The following is a 22,620-nucleotide window of genomic DNA, read 5'->3' as shown; positions in this document are numbered from 1 at the left end:
TCTTTGGAGATTTTAGAAGTGTGCACTGTGCCTGGGAGGTGGGACATATGGAAATTTCCCCTGGAGTGTCAATTTTGAAATGAATTCCAATGACAAGGTCACCACTTCAGTTAGACTTTCCTCCCAGAATGGCAACTTTGCATAAGTTCCCATAGTCCATATATGGCTGCCACTCACGGAGGGTGAGATGGTGAGATGAAAACAAATCTCTTTCTTTGAGGTCTATGTCACTTGGAAAATAATTAACTTTAGCAGGTGGTTTTGACATCTTTGAAATCCTGGCTTTCAGGTGACCCATAAAAGGAAAATTTCAGTTGAAATAAGTTGCTTCAGAAAAAAGAATTTTCCCCCAGACAAGGGCAATCAAGCAACTCATCAGGTAAGGCTTTATTTGGGAATCTAGAGCATATTCCAGTGCCAGCCATTCTTGGCCAAGAGGTAAGAGGTGGTGGGATGGGGATGGCTTTTGAGCTGGATCCCATTGCCTTCCTTTTCTCAGAGATCTATCATGCTAGTCCATTTTATTCCCCTGTGTGTTCCAAACTTTGGCCTCTTTTCTTAGGGGGACATGCAGACCAGGCCAGATTTGGTGCCTGGAAAATCGGAGGTGATGCTCTCTTACATAAGGGAGCAGGCATGGCCCACTCTGGCAGACATGGTATCCATTTCCATTTTCTGGAATCCCAGAATCCTCTTTCCTTGTGCCAGTACTGGTGCCCTCAGTCAGATTTCCCCTGCTTCTCATGCCACTGCACAAGCTCATGTGTGCACATACACCCACACCCACACACAATGAGTCATATGCCCAGCAGGTCCTTTTTACATGCCCTTTTGCATAGGAACTTATTGTTTAGTTTTCCTGAAATTCAGTTCATTTTTCATTCCTAGTTTTTCTATGTATTAGCATCACTTTAATGGGGAGACTAAGGCGATTCAACAGATGCTTCACCATTCCTTTGTTTTGTGTATTATATCCCTTCAAAAATGAAGAAAATTTGCATTACTCAATGTCTACCCATGATATAAATAAATGTTTTATATGTAGTAGAGTATAATTGCCATACTCTAAGTTAAATTAACCCATTTTAAAACTTTACTGGAAACATGTTGATTTTCTTTAGAATCCCAAGAGAGAAAGATTGAGAAAATAAATATCTCCACCCTACTACAAAGCATAAAAAAATAGCACATTTTGGCACAACTTGGGTTCAGAGAAAGGCCAAGAAAAAAAAAAGTAAGCACAGAAACATACAGCCATAGATTTGTGTATCCTACCTTGTTCCTGAAAGGACTTACCATGGAGGAGAAGAAAACGCACCAAGATTATGGCAACTTCCATGTCAATTCACTGAGGTTAAAAGGAAAGACCCAAGCCTCTGTTTGGATTTGGGTTCTTAGGACTTTATCTCAACCATCTTCCAAGATTGTGAGCAGAAGTTCAAGGAAACTTAACACGAAAGCAATCAAGTCAAGATTTTGTGGGTCAAAGCTAATATATTTTTTGCCTTGGGATTCACCATAGTGCAAAACAACTTCCCCTTGACTCCCCCAAGTTTTGCCCACCAAGGAGCACATGCTTCACTCTGGAGAGGAAGTCACATGTACTTTTTTTGTATGTTTTCCACATCACGAAACAATCAATTTGAACTTTAGGGCAGGAGCCACAAACAGCTAACAAAATGGAGTGAGACTGTGAGTCAAGAGGAGTCATGAGTCAACAGCTGAAAGGCTGCCCCCATCCTGGGTTGATCCCGCCAGTAGGTGTTACTTTAGCCATTAATCCGGGGCGCTCCATGGATGGAGGATGGTCCCCTCCTGCCAAGAAACACACAACAAAACTCCAAACCAAACTGAAATCTGCCAATTCTGCAAGTCTCCTCTGAACACTGAGTTGGGCTGCTAAGACAGGATGCAGAGCTTGCCTGAGAGGGTTGACAGCAGCCCTGCCCAGCTGGAACAGCAATGGAGAGCCTCTTGGTCACCACTGCAAGTGACTTAACTTCATCATTCAAAGTGGCTTTTGGCATTAGGATTAGCATGATTTAATGCAATCACAACAATAACCATCCTCACCTACTGTCTGAGGCCACCAGAGCCCATCCAGCACTGTTTATTACCTTTGGCTTCATATACCATGATCAAGTTATTTTCAAGCATGCTTTTCCTGTCCTCTCTTGGTTTTACTTCTCTCTAAAGGAGCTTTACACCCTAGTTTAAAGACCCAAATTCCCCTTGTTTCTCCAATTAAAGCATGTGTTTTATGAATTCAAAGGACTTGGGAGCAAACGGAAACTTTTCTGCTGACCGCCTGTGACCAACATATTGAAAAGGAGTCCACCAGTCTGATTCCTGTGGTCCTTGAGTGTACATTATATGCAAAAGGTCCTCCTGGCCAGCAGGGGGCATTGCAATCTGTCACTGTTAGGACAATTGGCTTGTGGATTGTTTGTAAGTTGCTTTCTTGTTCATTGACTCAGACCTATATCTCTAACTTCTCCTTCCTCCCGTTCTCATTCTCTTTCTCCTCTTTCCTGGGGTTAGAGACTTTACTTTAAAAAGTAAAGATGTCCTCGGAGGTCATTTACACCAGGCATCAGCAAGCTTTTTCTGCAAAGGGCCAGACAGTAAATATTTTATGCTTAACAGGTTATACAGTCTTTTGCAACTACTCACCTCTGCTCCTGTAGCTAGAAAACTGGCTCAGACAATATGTAAACAAATGGGTATGGCTATGTTCTAATAAAACTTTATTCATAAAAACTAGCAATAGGCAGGACCTACCCAAAGGCAGGACTCCTTATAATCTAATGTCCTCATTTTCTTTTTCTTTCTTTCTTCTTTTCATTTTTCTTTCCCTTTCCTTTCCTTTCCTTTCCTTTCCTTCACTTCGCTTCTCTTTGCTTTAGGAAACAGAATCCCAGAAAGGGATTTGACTTGCACAAGGTCCCATGGCTAATAACAGATATGGAAGAGGAATCAGGGTTTCCAGACTCCCTTCATAGAGCTCTTTATTCTCTGTGCTATTTTTCTAGAGTGAAAGCTTATACCCAAAAGGCCTGAAAGAATCTCTTAGGTGCCTGTGACTGGCTAACATCTATCAAACACCCACCGAATGAGAATACTTTATTACTTATTCACACAAAATGATATACAAACATGATACTATAAATACTAGCTTCCTTGTTTCTCATCCATGGGTTGGGTCACCCACTTATTTCATGGTAGAGAGAAGCAGTTCTGGGTCTAATTCCTGTACAGATCTGTTTACCTTTCTTGTAGTTCATGAGCCCATATTACATCCTAAACTATAATCATCAATTTCTTATCTATTTCCCAAACTTTACCCCTAGTCACAAGAAGACAAAGTGAGAGAGAGCATATGGAAGTATGGGATAAATCCAACTCCTCACCACTGGAAAACAACTGAAAGAATATGCTCCTCTTTCAAACAGCTTTGATAATAAACTAATTTGCCCTATTATTAGATGAGTACCATTGTTTCGACATAGATAAAAGTCTTTAAGAGGTATCATGATGAAGCAGAAATAATCTATGTTGTCGGATCCTTTTTGTGTTTTGTTGAGTTGTGTGTGTTGAACTAGTGGTCAGAGACAAAGTTTCCAGATGTGAACAATGGAAATAATGAAATTTTCCCTAGAGAGCTCTTACTCAGATTATGCAAGGGTGACCATGTAATTTATTGTCCAAACCAGGATACTTCTGAAAGTAAAGGGAGTTCCATTATTACTTATGCTAGAACCAATAAGCAAAATCAGGGATATGGTGTATGGCCACCCAAGTTATACAACATGGGTGCATGGCACAAAGATACTTGACAAAGCTTAGTTTTCTTTCTCTTCCTTTTTCTCAAGAATTCAAGCAATTCTACAGGAAGGCCCTTTTCTTTCGTTTCTAAATATACTCCAATTGTACTCCAATTGGTCATTCAAGCACTCTGATTGGACAGTGAGGCCCCCATTTACTAGCTCTAGGTAACACTTCCCTCCACCAGTCCTTTCCTAATACTACAGAACACTAGAGCTGTGTGATTCCATGCACCCTGCCTTGCTCGCACTGCCCTTCCAACCTTTCTGTGATACCAACAGGGCTGGCAGGGTGGGGGTCGGTGGGGGGATGGCATTCACTATTCTGCCGAAAGCACAGATGGTAATTTGAAACAACAACATTCCTATTTGGGAAGGAGAAATGTTGTGCTGTGAATACGGCTTATGAAAGCATAAAGACTGAATGCCTTGGATGTGGCAAAGGGCCACGTGGGGGTTTCTGATCAGTTCAACCCATGTACACTACATGAACTTACTTAGAAATAATAAAGCCTCTATGCTCTCTCAGTCTTGTATTTGTCTTAAACTCCGGCCCACCAAATTGTGCCAAATTATGTGTTGTTCAACTTGCACTGCTCTGAGAACACTAAGCTCATTTTGCAAGTTAACTGTGCCGTATTTATAAGATTTCAGCATTTCAACCAGGAGTTATCAGCAGAGAAAGGGAAATAAACAGATAATTTTTTAAAAGTCAAAACTACAGTTGTTTTTCACTTCAAGCTTGCATCCAGTTTCAATTCGTTTGCGTCCCTCTGTGACATTTACACACATGTACACATAGGCAGACTCACGCTATACAGTACTCTGTGTATGAGAACACATAAATAAAGAGATTAAGATAAACATCATGCATTGCATTTCTGAATTTTGCATCTATTTTAAGACAGGACATTTTGGATGAACTTTGCTTTCACTCCATAGAGTCTTTTTTTCTATATGAAAATGTAATTTATTCATTTCTATTTCAGGCTATTTTTTCCAGGCCAAGAAAATAATAATAACTTAATAACCCTTTTGAAATGTTACATATCCAATACTTTTTAGAAGTTTCTTCCCCTTTTTCCTCCCCTTCTCCAATCTCCTCCAATATCAGGCACACACTGTTAGGAGTTAGGAGCGTAAGTTCAGATCCCAGTTCTTCCACTTCCTACAATGTGACATTGATCAAGTTACTTGACCCCTCTGAGTTTCAGTTTCCTCATCTGAAAATGGGACTGGTGACAGTTCCCACTGCACAGGGTTTCTGTAAAGATGAAATGCATGCAGAATACTTAGCAGTTTGGCAGGCACACGGCAAGCAGTCCAGAAAGGTTGGCTCTTACTCCTACCCCTGACAACTCAGCATAGTTACTTCCCCTCCCGTACAACCTCCCCCTTCTCTCCTTCGGTGATAGCTTGTGTTCAGGGCCTCTTTGCTGCACCCCTGGATTGTGGCAGTGGTCTCCTATCTAGTTTCCATGCCACCTGTCTCATCCTACCTGCCTATCTGTCTTGTGAACACCTACTGAATGTCTTTGTAAACCAGCATTTCATTCACATCTCTTCGAAAACACCTTTTTTTTTTTTAAAATTTTTTTTTTTTCAACGTTTATTTATTTTTGGGACAGAGAGAGACAGAGCATGAACGGGGGAGGGGCAGAGAGAGAGGGAGACACAGAATCGGAAACAGGCTCCAGGCTCTGAGCCATCAGCCCAGAGCCCGACGCGGGGCTCGAACTCACGGACCGCGAGATCGTGACCTGGCTGAAGTCGGACGCTTAACCGACTGCGCCACCCAGGCGCCCCTCGAAAACACCTTTAAAGTCTCTCTCTTCCCACCAGATAAAACCCAAATCCCTCAAATGTGACAATGCAACACCTGACACAGTCTGCTCTCATCTCCCTTTCCAACCTTACCTTGAGCCCCAAATATGAATTACTAATTGCCTCCCATAACCCACCAAGAGCCACCCCCTTCTCTGCTGCATACCTTTCCTTCTCCAGGGGCCATCTTAATTTCCTTTCCTCTATCAAGTCTTGTCTACCTTTCCATCACTACTGACCCACCCCTACAACAAATAAACTCTGCTTACTATTGCCATAGCTCATTTGGCACTTAGTTATAAACTATAACTATGCTCTATGGTCAGTGGGCTTTTGGGGAGCAAAGACTATATTTTAGACTGTTCTAGATTTCTGCCACTTCCACATAGTAGATGCTCAATAAAAAGTTTGTTGATTGAATGAATAAATGGAGAGACATTAAAATACAGTAAAACCTTGGTTTGAGAGCATAATTCATTCCAGAAACATGCTTGATATCCAGAGCACTTGTATATCAAAGCGAATTTCAAGAACCACCGGCTCAGTTGTGATCATGTGACATTCGGTGTCACAAACTACTCGTATTGCAAGACATTACTCATCTGTCAGTTTAAAATTTATTAGAAATGTTTCCTCGTCTTGCAGAACCCTCACAGAATAAGTTACTCACAATCCAAGGTTTTACTGTATAGGATATAAGAGGTCAGCATTTTACAATCTAAGAATCACAGTCAATGATAAAGACCAAAGGCCCTGATTTATTATTACTATACTAAACTTTTCTACCCTATAAATGCATAAAATGCTATCACTCATAGAAATGATGTTGAGATATATGATTGACATTCCTTTGGGCTATTTCTTGTGGATTAATATTTCAGAGAATTTGGTCAAATCCAAAATAAATGCAAAAAAAAAGCTGTATTTAACTATCATATTAATCTCATTTCAGGGGCATAATCCTCTGAGATCTATCTACCTTCTACTAAATGTCCAGGGAACAAAGTCCATTAAAGATTATCTAACCTACATACACCAAGCCATCAAATATAATAAGTTAGAGATTCAAACAGATCTTTATTTTCTAAATATATACAAAATACCCCGAAGCCCCTTTTAAACCAATATTCGCTGCAAAGGCAAGATAATTTGCTCTGTGCATGGAGAAATTTGATAATGTTTCAACACTGCCCAAATGTCTGAGACATATGCTACCCATCAGACCCCCCAAAAATGTATAAATGCATCTGTTTTTACTCAGAGCCCCCTTTTACCTCTCTATGAAGTGAGCAAAACTGAAAAGTCACAAGGAATAAAAAGACGTTGTAACATACACACAGTAATCCCTTAATCCTCTTGCTAGCACCCAGGGTGTCAGGGCCAAGGACAGTAATGCCAATGCTAATACATGCTGTCTGCGGGAGCTGTCACCGCCGCCCGTGTCCCCAAGTTCTATGTGTCAATACCAGAGGGATTACAGAGAGACAAAGTACATAATTGAGTAACATTTGTGTCCAACATGGATCCAGTTTCCCTGTGTGTCAGTGAATGCTGAGGAGCCAGGAGCACAGCGATGACACCAGCTGAGCTCTCTGCAGGCAGCTGTGGGGGAAATTCGTGTTGCAACACAAAGTAATGGGCCCAAGAGCCCAGAGAGAACAATTTGGCGGACCTGATCTCTAAAACAGCAGGGCTCGCTTAATTCATACTTCACCAGACAAGTTCCCATACAGGTGAAATCTAACAGGAGGACGTGTTGGCTTTTGAAACATCTGGGTGCTTGGAAACCAACATCAAAAACCACCTCCCCCGCTGTTTGAGCCAGAGCAACCACATAACTGTCTCAGCCTCCCACTGCTCTGTATGGAGAACAACTGCTGGGGGGTTTAGTGAGGCTAAGGGAAGCAAAGGACACAAATGTCCCTGATATGGCTCCTGCAACTCCGGGAGCTGGCTTGCAAGGTGAGAAAGCAGAACGCACTGCTTGGTGGCCCTTCCCTGACTGAGGGCTACACACCTCTCTCTCTGCTTGGGCTGGGAATGTCCAGGTCAGGGGAGGCGCCACACTTGGCTTATCTTTATTTGAAAACCATCATCTAGGGGCACCCAGGTGGCTCAGTCGGTTAAGTGTCTGACTTCGACTCAGGTCATGATCTTGCAGTTGTGAGTTCGAGCCCTGCATTGGGCTCTCTGCTGTCAGCACAGAGCCAACTTTGGATCCTCTGTCTCCTCCCTCTCTGCCCCTCTCCCACTTGTGCGCACTCTCTGTCTGTCTCTCTCTTAAAAATAAATACACATGTATACATAAATAAATGGCATCATCTAAGACACCAGTTCTGCCCCACCACATCTCCCTAAAAGCCTCCATTCCCACCCAGCTGGCATTTGGAGGCAAAATGGCAAAATGGATTGGGTCAAGAAGCCAGTGTTCCCGGGAGTCAAGGTTGATTATGGCTAGAAGAATGACAGGGAGGCAATGAAAGGAAAAACTCCTCTCATGCACCAGCTCTGTGATGTTAGGAGCTTCATCGGGCCTCTTGCCTCACCTGGAGAGTGGAGATCATCATGTCTACCACTTTAGTCTAGTGAAGACGGAAGGAGATGATTTATGTAAACAGGACCTGACATTGTTTCTAGAACTTTGTAGCCACTCGAAAATATGCTATTAACATCCTCTTCCTGAACACAGAGAATTCCCAGAACACGAAATGAGTAGGGACAGTGAGACCAGAGTGGCTGGTCCTAGACTCTACCAGATCCATGGAGTATAAGAAAAAGGCACTCGACCCCAAGGAGAGAAATATTCTAATACCTTCACAGTTGCTCTGACAAATAGGGGCTTCATTTTCCACATCCCGCTGTAGGACATAATGTCACTTTAGCAGGATGTAGGAGGCCTTAGCCACAGTCCTTTGTGCCTCAAGAGAGAATGGAAAACACAAAGGTTTGGGGGTTCTCAGCCTGTCATAGCAAGTGCTCAGTCAGATTTTCTGGATACTTTGTCTCTTATAAAACAGAAAAATGAACTGGGAGGGTTGGGCACAGTGCATATCCAGCTTAGGGGAGGGACAAATAGATTAGGGGAAATTTCATGTAGGTATTAACAAAATTGAGGCTTACTTTAGCCCAAAGTTTGCTTTCCATCACACTATTCCATTTTTAATGTGACAGAGAATACCACGTGTTACGTTTCTTACTAAATACATTGTTTATATTCCAAATCTCTGAGGACCAGTCTAGACGAGGAGTGGGTAAAAGGAAGGACTTGGGGCAAGCCCTGGTCCCCCTAAGTACTGGGAATAACAAGCCAGACATTCAGGCTTCAGGGCCTCTTGTTCCCTAACTTGCCTGCTGGTCTTTGAAGATGGTCCTCCTTATGACCCCGATGAGGTTAAATGACACAGTGTCATGTAAAGAGAGACTGTGAGAAGCCAGCACCTAGAAATTAGATAAGAGTTCCAGATGGCCTTTGATCCTCTGCCAAGGTTCACATGAGCACCTGTGCTGGGCCAATTTTTGAGAGTTATTCTTGTTACCTTACAGAATTCAACACCAAAATGCCTGCTTGACTTCGTCTCTTCCTACTCTCCCCTGGCTTCACACAGTCCAGAGCCAACTGGCCTCCATGATATTCCTTGAAAATGCATGCATGTTCCAACCCCAGGGCCTTTGTGCTTACTATTTCCTCTACTCAGAACACTCTTCCCCAGATACCTTCATGGCTTGTTCTTCACATTATTCGGGTTTCTGCTCCTATGTCAACTTCCTGGAAAGATCTTTCCCAATCACTGCATCTCAGATAGCACCATCAGACCTCACCTGCCCCCCCCCATCACTTTCACTCCTTAGCATTTTACCCTACTTTCCTTAAATTCCCAGCAGTTATATATTCTTGTATGTTATATATTCATTTGCATTTGTTTATTGTCTGTCTCTCTCACCAATGTGTAAGCTCCACAAGAGCAGAGGCTTTTCTTGTTTTGTTTATTGCTGCGTCCTCAGTTACTACATGTGACTTACTAAGTGCTCAATAAATATCTGCTGAATAAGGAGAAGAATAGTATTCCTCATATCACAGGATGCTAGAGCGGTAAGGAGACTTATAAACTACATGCTTCCATCCTTTGTTTCACAGAGGAGGTGTCTGAGCCTGCTGAAGGGAAATCGCTTACCTGAGAGCCCACAGTTCCTAAATCTAAGACCATAGGAGACAGGAGAGGTGACCAGCATAAAAAAGCAAACATATCTAGTGTGGGGAAAAAGCAGTTCCGGCCAAAAAGAAAAAAATTGAAAAAGGAGAGAAGGAAGGGAAGGAGGAACAATATCTACACATTTTACTGTCAAACAAGAGACTAGAATCCAAATATGTTTGGATAAACCTGAACTAATATTTTATATCTAAAAAGTACTTTGCGAATAATATCTCTTTTTCAAGTAGACAGTCTGCATATAGGAATGGCCCCTAAGAGGTCCATCTGTCCATTCATCGTTTCGGTGCCATGGGAATATCCTAACTGCTGAGGTTCATCTAAAGAGCAATTACTACTTGGGGTCAACTCTCCCACGTGCAGCAGAACTCCTCATTCTTTCTTTTTTTTTTTTTTAATTTTTAAGTATTTATTTTTGAGAGAGAGAGAGAGAGAGAGAGAGCACAAACAGGGAAGGGGCAGAAAGAAAGGAGACCTAGAATTCGAAGCAGGCTCCAGGTTCTGAGCTGTCAGCACAGAGCCTGATGCGGGGCTTGAACTCATGAACTGTGAGATCCTGACCTGAGCTTAAGTCAAAAGCTTAACCAAGCCACTCAGGCACCCCAGAACGCCTCATTATAGACAGAACAAGGGAAGGGGGAGGAAAGAGACATTGAACTAGGCGCTCTGCCAGGGGCTTTCAATGGTCTCAGTTAATTTTCATAACGTCCCTGCAACCACTTTCCAGATGAGAAAACTAAGTCTCAGAGAGTTAAATGAACAGCTCAAAATCCCACAACCAATCTGTGGCAAAGCCAGGTCACTTAACTTGGGTCAGTCAGTCCAACTCGAGAGCTCATGGCTTTTTCACTCTACTTGGCTGTTCTCTCTAATTTGTAAAGAACTTCAGAGAAGAACCCCCCAGCCCCACTGTGTGTGTTTTCACTAGCTTTTTTACACCCACCCTGAGGCAAGGTTGAGTCACTGGTCTTTTTGAGGTTTCTCAGTTTTCACAGAAGGATCTGATTCTACCACCCAATCATTAGTCTGCAAAAGCATTCAGATTTGGCCACGCAGAACACATGCATCCATCAGTATCCCCAAAGCCACTTCTAAATAAACATACAATCCAAGTAAGAGCAGAGCACTTGCTGCGTAACAGCAGCTTTGAAACTCCTGGCCTAGCATGAGGCTGTCCAATTATGCAGGTTTGCCTGGGACCAAGGTGCATCTGGGGATGTGGGATTTTCAGCCCCTAAACTGAGAAAGTTCTGGGCAAGCTGGAAATAGTTGCTTACTCTACCCAGCATCCACACTGTCAACCAGACCGTCCCTCTTAAGCCCCCACCCCATGAAGAAATTCTGAGGCCACTATTTTCCTTATATAACGTCACACTGTCTTTTGCCCAACTGTTGATTGAAGCTCCATTGATAAAAAATGCCATTTATAGAAAATGGATTAGAACATATGCATTTTATTCATTTTTAAATTTTAGCTTTTAATCCTGGATTCATTGGAGCTCTACAAATACGTACCAATAGATGAAATTTTTTAGTGCTTTCACGTAATTCTTTTCGGGGGATGGGCTTTGGTATTTTGCCCTTCTGTAATATTGAAGACACAGTAACGATACTATTGAATTTAGCAGGGAGGAGGGGAGTGATGAGGACAATGGTCACTATATTGACACTACTCCAGTGTCATCCTTAATCTTCTAGAGAATTTATTTCAGATTTAAGTGCCAGGAAACTTTCTGTCTCCCTTGAGAAACTATATTTTATAAAAATTAGTATTATATACCTAATGCTGTTTCCCTTCTTATTTTGACCAGCAGGCAACTAATTGCCAAATTTGTTGTTCAGTATTAAAAATTGCGTAAGACTCTTTTGTCTACGTATTCACATTTTAACTTACTGCATTTTCCAGATCTTAACTGTTTGTGTACCATAACAAGATGATAGGTGAGAATAAGATCATTTGTATATTTCATTATAACTTTCAATTTCTCCTTACAAGTGAAGTGGGTATTATTTAGGGGATTTAAAGTTCATGTTGGAATCTGTCAGACAAAAGAGAACTTCTGGTTCAGCACTGGAATGGGAATTTAAGACAAGAGACAGCTGAACAAACATAGAAATGACTGGTTCACAATTTCCTAATTTATTTCAACATTTGTCGACACCTTCTATATATTACCTAGGAAAGGTGGAGAATACCCAACTGAAAGTTTCATGGCTCCCACCCCTAATTCACTCTATTCACATGATCTCGGGTAAAGTAGGAAACAGCCAACAGTAGGTCCTGTTGATCAACAGGTGACAAATAATGTGGCTTAGGACATGCAGTCTTATATTCTCAAGTTACCTAATGGCAGCCTGGTACAGGGCAGGTGATGGGTTTGGAATGGACTCTCAGCCCCAATGTTTGTCACCAGTGTCACCTTGGTATGTCATCTAAACAGTTTGAGTCTCTATTTGCTCATTGGTAAAGAAGGAATAATAACATCCACCTTAGAGAGTTATTAGGAACACTAATTAAAATCACGCATATGAAAGCATCTCCCCCACCCCAACCCCCAGCCTTACCCCCCTGCACAGTGCTTGGCATAGAGTGAGACCTTAAAAAAAAAAAAAAAAAAAAAGGTCTTAGTTGTTACTACAGAAAAGTTAATCCTCAGACTGACAGGGTTCACACTGTCCCTGGCAGTGACTAGAGATTTTATCATAAACCTCTGGCAGCGTTGTCTAATATAACTTTGGCCACTTTTGCTCATTTGTTAAAGGATACTACACAGGCCCAAAGCAGAGGCCCCACATTAAAGCAGTTATTATAGTGGGTCACTGGGGTTCTTTTTCCCCAGGCAACAATGAAACTGCATTAACAAGCATTCACCAGGGTAAACCATAGGCGAGGAACATTAGAACTTTGCAAAAATAATAAACTCTTAAAGAGATACGCTGCTACCCAGGCCAGCCTTTGGTGATTCTTGCTTTTTGCAGATACCTCTCAGATTTTGTTAGCTAAGGACACGTCGCCTTGTTCTGTCCCTCTCACCTCCCGCTCACTTCCTTCCTGTCTCCATTCATCATCCTCCCCTGACTGAATTCGATATTCTGTGAGCTTTCCCACCACATCACCCTCTCCAAATTTAGGTGCTGAAAGAGACAGGATAAACAGAACTGGTTACAAAGTTAGCCTCATTCTTGAGATCACAGATTCCACCATCAGAAACAGAGAGACCAACAAGGAAGATCAATAAGGTCAAGGCTCCTGAATCACCAGCTGGAAGCATCAAAATGCTTCTGAAATGCTCCAGGCTAGAGACTCAAAGAGGGAAGGGAGAGCGCCAGGAAGCAGAATGGCAGAGCACCTCCAAATAAGTTCGGTTCCAGGGTATGATTTGAATATGTGGAGCCTTCAAGCACAAATTCGCAGAGCTGACTCTTAAAGGTTGTTTGGGCCAGCCCTGATTTGGTAGATAAATCAATCTCAGAAAATTTTCACTAGCAGAGAAATGAAACCTGCCTGAGAGGCAGCCCACACCCCTTTTGTAAGAACTATACAAACTGGCCTGCAGTTCCTCTTTCATATTGAAACTATCTCTGTATTTAATGAGCACCTGTTGTGGTGTTGTGCTTTGGGCAAAGGGGGTGCAATGGGGAATTCTGAAACAAGAGACACATTCCCTGTCCTCGTGAAGCTTACAGTCTAGATGGGGAGACAGACATTACTCAAACTTGACTGATGGGCATGGGATAAGTACTCTGAAGGAAGGAGAAAGGATAGTTCCATGGCACTTAGGCTGTAGGGAAGGGGACAGGGGAGAGGTAGCTGGAAATGCTCTCTGTTAGAGCATTAACCCTGGGGGCACGTGGGTGGCTCAGTCCGTTAAGCGTCCAACTTTGGCTCAGGTCATGATCTCACAGTTCGTGGATTCGAGCCCTGTATCCCGCGGGCTCTGTGCTGACAGCTCGGAGCCTGGAGCCTGCTTCGGATTCTGCGTCTCCCTCTCTCTCTCTCTCTCTCTCCCCAACTTGTGCTCTGTCTCTCTGTCTTTCAAAAACATAAATAAATGTTAAAAAAAACATTTTTTAAAAATAGGAGTTAACCCTTGAATGGGGGTAGGGACCAAGGACATGCCAGAAAAAACAGCTCGTTCTGTGTGGCAGGAGGGATCATGATGCACTCAAGGAACCAACAGATAGCCCACATGACTTCAATGTAAGGCAAGTGAAAGAGCCAGTAGGCCATCCAAAGGATTTTGTCTTTATTCGCTAAGTGGTGGGAACAATTCAAGGTGTGTGTGTGTGTGTGTGTGTGTGTGTGTGTGTGTGTGTTGGATGCAATATATGCACCTACTCATATTCCTGCCTCAACTCTCTCCCCGACCCCTGGCTACTTACTTTTGGGGAGCCTTAGATGACACAGCCATGGGAGCTGCCACCTTACCCCTAGCACCAGCCACTTTCTAAGCTCCCCCTGCCCCCCACTGCATGCATGTCAGGCTCCAGCATAGGCTCCAGCAATGGCCCTGGCTGGCTTAGTCCTGCCAGTTGGCCCCTATGGAGGCTTTGCCTCCTCCCGCCACTTCTGGGACCAGAGGAAACTCCATGTCTTAGGACTGGGGTCTGACTTCTGTAGGAGCTGCATCCAGAGGAGATGGGATGGAATCAACAAAGAAATTCTTTCACCCTGCTTATCCTTCCTCTTATGGAATGTCAGAGTCCTGCTAGTTCCACATGGCTTGTCTGGAGATGCCCAGCTGATTGAGCCACTACCTGGGTCTCTTTGTGGAGCTGTACTAGCCTCATAATCACACCATCATCTCCTATTTCCTTCCTTTTTTCCATACCTTACTTCTCTTCTACCTGGCTCTTTGTTCCAGACCTCCAACAAAGTTCTGCCTCAGGCTCTGTGTTCTGGAGAAATTGTGTTATGTAGGCGTGTGTGTGTATGTACATGTGTATGCATCCAGTGTATCTGGTGAGAAGAGAAGGAGATGGGACCATGACAAAGTCATGCAGAGTCAAAACATTCATGTTTTGTAAAGGTCACATGTGGCCGCATATGGTGAGTGGAATGGGGTGCTGAAGGCAATGGCAGTGGTCCAGGTGAGAGGTGATGTTAACTTGGCCTCCTTGTTCCCTGTTAGTTCTTTCAATGTTCCAAGATAGTAGTTGCCCGCCTCTGAAGCCTTCTCTTCAAGTTAAACACTTAAGCTCCTTCAAGAGCCTTCTGTTCACGCTCATCTGCAGAGTTAGCTTGTCAATATTCGTCTTAACATGTGTTTCCTGGAACTGTATGCAATAGTCCAGATATCCTCTGACCAGCCAGAGTAGAGAGAATTGTCAATTCCCTCTTCCAGACAGCATATTCCACCAACATGGCCCTAGTGCTGAACCACCATTTCCTTCCCGGATGCGCTTCAAGTCTTAGAGCCACAGCACCAGTTCTGGAGTCAAAGACACCTTGCTCATTCTCTGCTTGTATCCTAGTTACTGCTATTTTTGTTGTTGTTGTTTTAACTGGCATGTTGGGCCTTGTATTCATTCCAATTAAATTCCATCCTATTGCGTTTGGCCCATTGCCCCAGCCTGTTGCAAGTTTGAAAGGAGATACCTTGTAGCGGTGAAGAGGCAGGGGCTCAGAAAGCAGACAGTCCTGGCTCCAGTCCTGGCTCCTTCTCTTATTAGGTGTGTGATTTGTGGGTATTGTTTTAAGTTCTCTAAACCTAAATTTACTCATTGAGGAGATGGGTGGAAAAAGAGTACTGCCCTCTTGGTCAGTTTCTGTTGAATAATAACAAACATTCTCCAAATTTCAATGGCATACAGCAACCCATTTATTTTTACAGTCATGGGTCCACAGATTGGCTGTGATCTGGCAACCAGGGCTGGACTCAGGCTCCCAGTTGCATTCGTATCTGCTTTACCTGAAGTCCAAACTGGTACGTAGGCTAAAGGGCTAGAGACTATCTGGGGCTTGCTCTTCATATGCAGATCACAGCAGTGAAAGAAACCAAGCCAAATGCCCCAAAGTCACATAAACTGTTCCTTTGATGTCTGCTAACATCCCATTGGTCACAGCAAGTCTCTTGGCCAAAGCAAACATCGGTGGGGTGGGAGCTCACACTCTGCCTACACTAATACTGCAAAGTCACATGGCAAGGGGAAGGATGTATAATTTTATAACCAGAAGAGAGGGAGGAATTGGGAAGTATCGTCTTATTTTCCATCATTACCTTCATTGGCCTATTGTAGGGAATACCCAGGTCAGGTCTGTGAAGGGCTCAGCACAGTGCCCCGCAGAGTCAACATGAGGTAAGTATTAGCCATCATCACTGTTTGTTCCCAAGCTGTCACCCAACATTCTCACCAGTCTTTCCAGATTTAGGTCATTCAGAGCCACACCTGTCCTCTTTAACTGGCAAATTCTTTGCCACTGATATAATTCATTGCAGTCTGATGCAGAAAAGGTGCCCCGCTGCCAGGAGCCTGGGGAAATAAGCAGTGGTAAAGAACAGCCAGCCCCAAATAGGCAGAGACTACATGAGGCAACCATGCCTCCCTTAGGCTTCTGCAACATCGAAGACCCCTTCTTGCAGAAGTAGGATGGGCATCAGGGAGAAAGGGCAGACTTTTGAGAACTTTAAGAATTTTTCAGGAGAGAGGTGCCTCAGTGGCTCAGTTGATGGAGCGTCCGACTCCTGACTTCTGCTCAGGTCATGATCTCACAGTTTGTGGAATCGAGCCCTGTGTTGGGCTCTGCACTGGCAGAATGGAGTCTGCTTGGGATTCTCTCTCCCTCTCTCTCTGCCCTTCCCCCGCTCATGCCATTTCTCTCTCAAAATAAATAAATAAACGTTTTTTTTAAAGAACTTTTTTTAACGTTTATTTATTTTTGAGACAGAGTGTGGATGGGGGAGGGTCAGAGAGAGAGGCAGACACAGAATTTGAAACAGGCTCCAGGCTCTGAGCGGTCAGCACAGAGCCCGACGCGGGGCTTGAACTCACGGACCACGAGATTGTGACCTGAGCCGAAGTCAGACGCTCAACCGACTGAGCCACCCAGGTGCCCCGAAATAAACATTTTTTTAAAAAAAGAATTTTTCAGGAGAATTTTGCCACTAACAGGTTTAAAAAAAAAAAAAAGCCCCATATTATCGCCTAGATGATTTTTTCCCAACTGGAAATGAGGAGAAAATTGGCAAATTGGCAAAGAAGAAAAAGTGACTTATCTCCGACTAAAGTGAGCCTTCTCTCACCAGCTTGCTTTTGAGGTATCATCTGACTGGAAGCACTCCTGGATGGTTCAACTGAAATGCTTGTGACAAGAGAGCAATTTCTCAATACAATTTTCACTCTTGTATTTATAATAGAAAAAGTAATAGATAAACATATGAAAAAGGGCTCACTAGGGGCGCCTGGGTGGCGCAGTCGGTTGAGCGTCAGACTTCAGCCAGGTCACGATCTCGCGGTCTGCGAGTTCGAGCCCCGCGTCAGGCTCTGGGCTGATGGCTCAGAGCCTGGAGCCTGTTTCCGATTCTGTGTCTCCCTCTCTCTCTGCCCCTCCCCTGTTCATGCTCTGTCTCTCTCTGTCCCAAAAATAAATAAACGTTGAAAAAAAAAAAAGGGCTCACTCTCAATAGTCTTCAGGGAAATGTAAATTAAAACTACAAAGAGATATTGCGGCACACCCAGCAGATTGGCTAAAATAAGAAAGACTGACAGTAGTAAGTGAAGGTGAAAATGTAAAGCAACTGGAATTGTCAAGCACATCCCAGTGGAAGTGCAAATTTATACAACCATTTTAGAAAACTGTCTGGCAGTAACTGTTAAATCTGAGCATACACACACCCTACGATCCAACAGTTTTCCTCCTCAGTATACACCTCTCAAAAATGCTTACATATGTGCACCACCAAATAAGATGTACAAGAATTTTCAAAACAGCATTATTCATAATAACTCCAAATTGGAAACAACATAAATTTCCATCAACAGTAGAATGGATGAATAAAGTATAGGATACATGATGAAATATACCATATGTCAACTAAAATTAACAAGATACTCTACATGCAACAACATGGGTGTATTTAAATACGATGTTGAATAAAAGACACCAGATGTAAAAGACAACACAGTGGGGACGCCTAGGTGGCTCAGTCAGCTGAGCGTCTGACTTTGACTCAGGTCATGTTTCACAGTTCGTGAGTTCAAGCCCCACATCGGGCTCTATGCTAACATCTCAGAGCCTGGAGCCTGCTTCGGATTCTGTGTCTCCCTCTCTCTCTGCTCCTGTCCTGCTCTCACTCTGTCTCTCTCTCTCTCAAAAATAAAACATTAAAAACTTAAAAAAAAAAAAAAAAGACAACATAGTGTATGATTCTATTTATATAATTTTTAAATAGGTTAAAAATGACCTCTCCTCTAAGGAGGGATAATAATTATCTATGGAGATCAGAGAGGGGTAGAGACTGGCAGGGGACATGAGGACATTCTATTTCTTGACCTGGATGGCAGCCATATTGGTAATACGGGCTGGATTGTATCCCCCAAAAGATATCCACCTGGAACCCCAACCTTATTTGGAATAAGGGTCTTTGCAGATGTAATTAAGGTAAGGATCTGACGAGAAATCACCTGGATTAGGGTGGGCCCTGAAGCCCACGATGGATGTCCTTATAAGAAACGCAAAAGGAGGGGCGCCTGGGTGGCGCAGTCGGTTAAGCGTCCGACTTCAGCCAGGTCACGATCTCGCGGTCCGTGAGTTCGAGCCCCGCGTCAGGCTCTGGGCTGATGGCTCAGAGCCTGGAGCCTGTTTCTGATTCTGTGTCTCCCTCTCTCTCTGCCCCTCCCCCATTCATGCTCTGTCTCTCTCTGTCCCAAAAATAAATAAACGTTGAAAAAAAAAAATTAAAAAAAAAAAAAGAAACGGAAAAGGAGAAGACACACAGACACAGAGTGGAGAGGGTCATGGGAAGACTCCTATGAAGACAGAGTCAGAGACTGAAGGGATGCCACCACCAGCCAAGAAATGCTTGCAGCCACCAGAAGCTGGAAGAGGCAAGGAAGGATTCAGTCCAAGAGCTTTCAGAGGAAGCATGGTCCTGCTGAGGACCTGGATTTCAGACTTCAGTCTTCCAGATCTGTGAGAGAATACCTTTCTGTTGTTTTACACCATCGTGTTTGTGGTAATTTGTTATTGCAGCTCTAGAGAAACAAGTACAGATTTTGGTACTAAGGAGTGGGGCGGTGCTGTAGCCAATGCCTACAAATATGGAAGTGGCTTTGTAATTGGATAATAGGTGTAAGCTAGAAGAGTTTTGAGGCAAAAGATAGAAAAAACCTAGGTTGTCTTGAAGAGATGGTGGAAATATGGGCTTTAAAGGTGATTCTGGTTAAAGCTCAGAGAGAAGTGAAGGTCAAGAAAGGGAAATCTCTAACCTCTTAAAACTACGTATGTTATCATAAATAGAGTCTCGAACGAAAGGCAAACATTAAAGGTACTTCTGGGGAGGGACATGTCTTTAGAAACCGGAGAAAAAGCAACCCATGTATAAAGTATGAAAAAAGTTGGCTGAATGGAGTTCTGCTGTTGGGTAGAGGGTAGAACTTGTGAGCTGTGAACTTGGATATTTAGTTAGCAGAGGAAATCTCCAGGCAAAGTGTAGAAGGTACAGCCTGGTCATTCCTTGCTGCTTATAGTGACATTCAAGAGGAAAGGGATAAATTGAGAAAAGGAACTGCTAAGCAGCACCTGATGATGCGAGAGGTTCTTGGTGTCTCCATAGGAACTAACACAACAGGCATGCTGTGCTCGCTTTGCAATGTACTCATCAAGCTGGTGCTTACAAGTTATATACTTTTATGTACATGCGTTACACTTACATTTTTTTAAAGGGCAATACAAACTCATGGCTGAAAAATTAGGAAATAGACAAGCACAAGTAAGAAAAATGTTTAAATTTAAATTTAAAAAATTTTCACTACCCATATTTCTAATACCTAGAGACAACACCTGTCAACATTTTATTTTATATGTATTAAGATTTTCTTCTACGTGGTTTTTTATATTTCTACATATATTTTTGCCAAAATGTGAAATGTCTTATCACACATTCTGATCTATTGGCCACTTTTTTCTCTTAACGATGTATTTATTGGCAGATAATTTTTCCAATAAATATACTCCTATAGGTCACTCTCAAGGCACAAGATAGAAAAATCCTAGGCTGCCTTACCATCAAAAAGATGGTAAGTGCTTTACAGATTTACACAGATTTCACAGTAACATACTTTATTCTTGTTATTTTAGTTGAATGTCCTTCTTTAAATTTATTCAGGAATATAGACATTTATAAAGTAAAAAAATATCTTATTCCTTAGGGTAACTTATTTAAATTTTCACTTCTTTGATTATAAGGAATATTAAATACATTTTCATATTTGTATTGCCATTTCTATTTCTTCACTGTGAACTGCCTATTAATAGCCTTTGCCCCTTTATTTCTATTATAGTGTTTATTTTTTTCTTATAAACTTGTGATGATTCTTTACATATTGAAGATAGTAATTTCCTATTTGTCTGATATGTTATAAATATTTTTCTCAGTTTTACTATTTGCTTTTCATTTTGTTTATGATAACTTTTTATGCATAATTTGATATTCGTGTAGTTCCATATCTAGACATTTTTCATGGTTTCTGTCTTGGGGTAATGCCTGAAAAGACCCACCACATACCCAGATTACATGAAGAGTTAACTAAGGTTTCCTCTAGTGCTTTTATGGTGTGCTTATCTTTTTGATTTTTGATCTTCCTGGGATTTCTTTCAGTGTATGGTGAGAGGTAAAGGATTAACTTACTTTTTTCAGTAAAAATTATTCTAGCATCATTTATTGGATAATCCTTCATTCACATTATTTTTAAATGCTCGGTTTTTTCCCCAGGTACAGAAAATAGACATATCCTTGCTTTGGGGGTCCATTTAGTTATTCCATCTATTCTGTTTCAGGTTCTGCATGTTTATTTGAATGCAACTTTATGTTACAATTTACTATCTTTCACTGTAAGGTTCCCCTCCAATTTCTTCCTTTTACATATGTTTTTGTTATTCATGTGCACCTATGCTTGCAGATAAACTTTAGAAGTTACAAAAACAAATCTATTTGCATTTCAATTGTCCCCTCATCTGAGGTGGATATGTTCCAAACCCCTAGTGGGTGCCTGAACCCATGGATAGTGATGAGCCCTATGTATACTGCTTTTTCCTATACAGACAGACCTTTGATGAGTTACATTTATGAATTTGGCACAGTACAAGATGAACAGCAATAACTAATAAGATAGAACAGTTATAACAATATGCTATAATAAAGGTTATGTGAAAATGCTGCTTCTCTCCCTCTCAATATGTCTTATAGTACTGTACTCACCCTTCTTGCCATGAGGTAAGCTGATAAAATGCCTACGAGATGAGGTGAAGCTGGGCGGATGATGTAGGTATCGTGGCATAAGTTTGGTGACTACTGACTGTCTGATGATTCATCAGAAGGAGGATCATCTGCTTCTGGGACCGCAGTTGATGGTGGGAAACTGAAACTATGGAAAGTGAAACACAGATAAGAGGGTACTACTGTAGATTAATTTTGTGGAGAGCTGCCATCTTCTTAATAAAGACAGAGTATTCAGGAACAGAAATGCTGAGTATCTGGGGAAACGGTAACAAACACACCTGTGCGACTGATGGAAAGTATTCCTGTAGAATCCTGTAGAAGCAGAGAGATGGATGATACTGCATCATTAGGCTGTGGCCAGACGGCATTTAGATTTCTCTTAGAAGCAGTACAAAGCACTTTTAAGGAAAGTTAGTCTCACAAATGCACATACACTAATGAAACTGGAGAGACACAGGATGCAAGAGACTGACGGGGGGAGGGGGGGTGGCGGGGGGGGGGTGCTCTTGCACTGGTTTCGAGGCAAAAGGAATAAAAGGATCGCAGAAGTGGGGACCTGGAGCCTCTCTGCAGGTGTGAGGAGAGAGAAAGGAGGCTCTTGTGAGATTGCTGATCTGTCAGGCTCCTCTGACAGGGAGAAGCCGCTGCCACCAACAGAAACCAGGAAGTCAGGAAATAGCTCTTAAAAGGCAAGGGAGATGCCCAGCTCAGGTTTAAACAGGCTGAGATCAAGAGATGGTGTGACTTCTATGTGGAAATGTTCTGAAGGTGATTATAGATCCTTCCTGAGAGTGAGAATTGCAGAAAACAGAGAACCTGGTGCACAGGAAACCCTTGATAAATGTATGACGTTGAACTGAATAAGCGGTAAGTTTGATAGGATGTGGGACCTGAAAACCATGTTGCAGAAGAGGGAATATTCACGGAGCATCCCTAAATCTTGTTGAATACTTTATTTACAGGAGAGAAGGAAAACTAGAGTCAGAAGAGGAAGCAGGTAAAACAAAGCAACAAATAAGCAAACCAGTGGGTAGGATGGTTGTGAGTGTAAGCAAATATTGCCAAACATTATCTAATGATGACTTAAGGTGAACACAAATGCACAATGCAGGTTTTAAGTCACCTTATTTGATCCTTGTAGCAATTATGAGGGTAGAAAATGCTAGAATGCTCCCACCAGTGAAGAGTGGCTCTAATTCATCCAAAATTTGCACAGCTCATTTGAGCCCCATTGTTTGTATTTGAGAACATGACTTCACTTCTATGCAGCCAGCAAGAAAGAAAAATATCAATTTAAATAGGATTGTCATGGGGACAGAATGT

Source organism: Prionailurus viverrinus, chromosome A2, assembly GCF_022837055.1.
Source record: "Prionailurus viverrinus isolate Anna chromosome A2, UM_Priviv_1.0, whole genome shotgun sequence".
NCBI lineage: Eukaryota > Metazoa > Chordata > Mammalia > Carnivora > Felidae > Prionailurus > Prionailurus viverrinus.
The sequence above is the reverse complement of the archived record's forward strand: the minus strand, read 5'-3'. Positions refer to the sequence as shown.